This window comes from Rutidosis leptorrhynchoides, chromosome 1, assembly GCF_046630445.1.
Source record: "Rutidosis leptorrhynchoides isolate AG116_Rl617_1_P2 chromosome 1, CSIRO_AGI_Rlap_v1, whole genome shotgun sequence".
Taxonomy (NCBI): domain Eukaryota; kingdom Viridiplantae; phylum Streptophyta; class Magnoliopsida; order Asterales; family Asteraceae; genus Rutidosis; species Rutidosis leptorrhynchoides.
The window spans coordinates 72,019,777-72,022,217 of NC_092333.1; the positions used below are offsets into that span (position 1 = coordinate 72,019,777).

Consider the following 2,441-nt stretch of genomic DNA (forward strand, 5'->3'; position numbering starts at 1 on the left):
CAAAAAGAAAAAACGAAGACGACAATACGTTTTTTTACAATTGTTTCGTATGTTGAAACGAATTATTATTTACAAAAAAGTTTTTCGTATAGAGTAAAGAGGTAGCTACCGCAGCACATGACTGACCCCAAAATTTGTTAATTAATTTAAAATGACAAGTAGTTACACTGAAGCGACAAAGCATGCTTTCACCCTTAGACCGTTTGTAACACATAAGAAGCAACGGTGTTGGATCCTACGTGTCCAAAAAGCCACACTAAGAATGGGCCTATCGTGGTGTTGCTTTGGAGTACATGGGGTGTGGGTTGCTTTCTAACACATGAAGCACGTGAGTGAGTTCTAATTTTGCACATGTGCCATAAATGGATTGGTGAAAAGTTGATGACTGATGCATTAATTCTTAATATATAAAAAACTAGCCTTTTAAGAGCCCGTGCGTTGCACGGCAACTCTTAATCAAACAAACAACACGATTATAGAAACACAAATAGAGACCTTCAAATTAACAGTAATTTCTCAATACACATTATAATTCAAGTACAGTATAACATCACCATAAATCAATGATATCTAAAAAGAATCCTCAATTTAGTAAATTCGATAACATGAAAACAGAAATTAACTATAGCACTTACAAAGTTTTACACCATCATAAAAACAAAAACCATCAAGAGCTCTCCTAGGGGTCATTCTAAGCATAAAATGGTGATGCATAAAGTGAATAAGTCCGACTGTCATCTACTTTTTCTTCATCTGCAACTAACAACAGCAAAAAAAAAAAAGTTGTTATTTATTACAGTAGCTTAAATATCATTTAATTTTTATGTAATTGGGATATAGAAACAGAGTAATTACCTGAAGATGTGAGATCTTCATCATGAAAAAGTGAAGATGGAGAAAATAAAGCAATGTCCATGATTGATTCCTTTCAATTTGTCCAGCCTGTTTCAGTTTAAACCAAAAAGGAAAAGTTTCAACATATATCCGCTTGACCCGTCGCTTACCCATTTCAAACATAAAACAGCTTCCACCAGAATATAGTAAAATAAAAGCATGCCAACTGGGTCAATAAACTTCAAAAGTTCTAAATGTGACATTGTGTACCCATTTAGTTAGGTATTAGTTGAGAACAAATCAAATTAAAAGTTTTGATATAACCAATTTGATACAAATTAAATGGTTGGCAAACTACTCAAAAATTAGTATGACGGAAACTTTAAGTGTTTAAATACACTTAAGATGACTTCTGACCCATTTAACCTAATTGACGCGTTTGATGTTTAGCTTAAGCCCATTTGAGAAGATCAATTTGTTAACTACTACACCATTTACAGAGTACGAAAACACATATTCGTAATGCAGCTATAATTGGAATATATCAAGCATAAGATATATGTAAAAAGCATATTTTCATACATACAGTTAGCGCACTATAAGGTTCTTCACATGAAAGCTTTCCAAATCATATGTCACAATCAAGGTTTGCATTTCCTTTAAAGTGGCGTGTTCTAGAAATTATTTCATTAAAGTTGTGTCCACCATTTTCCTGAAGCTGCAAACAAAGTTACAACATTTAATTTAGACTTAATTAATTATACAATTTAGAAAGTTTTAGACAATGATCGTCCCATTAAAAGCATTGCGTTCTAAATGTAATAGTTTAATTCAACCCATTTTATACATTAAATTTAAAACGCTAACCATTTACAATCTATTTCACAATCTGATTCACACTCATTAGTAAATGGGTTGGATCTTGAACCACCACCGCTGCGCAATGGCGAGTTTACTTAGGGCCAAGTGGGGTCCTTTGACCCCCATTAAATTTTTTTTTTACATATAAAATACTACTAAAATAATTTAGAACACCACTAAATTTATATATAGGACCCCATATAATTTTAAAATTGATGGTTTTAGGAAGTAAATACCATTTTTTAGAAAAAAAAATAAAATATGATTCAGTATCACTCACATCGTATAGGACCCCGTTGAGTTTTGATCCTAGAATCGCCACTGCCGCTGCGTCCGCCGCCATGGAGGGCTCATATCTAATAACTATCAACTTCCATATAATTCCCGTTACGATTGTTTCTTTAAAAAGTTCCACGCAAGCAAAGCTGCAACAACTACTGACTGAACCAGATTTAATCTAAGTTAATATGCATATATCTAGAAAAGGATGCATAAAGATGTTCATGATACAAAAAGTCATGTGATATATAAAAACATAGATTGTAAATAGAAGTCTTTTAGATTAGATAAAAAAGATTCTACAACTTATTTAATTTTACAGTTACATAATCAGCTCTATAATCAGCTCTATTGTAGCTAGTACGAAAGAAATAATCCAAAGTTGACTATTATGAAAAATACGTATATAATACTAAAATACGTGCATTATACTTGCCTTAGGCCGAATTGGAACGATTTTTGAGAAG

General features: G+C 32.3%; 1 long non-coding RNA gene across 1 annotated transcript; it reads right to left on the reverse strand.

Annotated features, from left to right (window-relative positions):
- Window positions 1-506: 506 nt before the first annotated feature.
- Window positions 507-1,790, reverse strand: LOC139861505 (uncharacterized). Its single transcript, XR_011763788.1, has 3 exons — window positions 1,417-1,790; window positions 856-942; window positions 507-759 (listed from the first exon to the last, which is right to left on the reverse strand). It is a non-coding gene; the product is annotated as an uncharacterized lncRNA (long non-coding RNA).
- Between the last annotated feature and the right edge of the window lie 651 nt (window positions 1,791-2,441).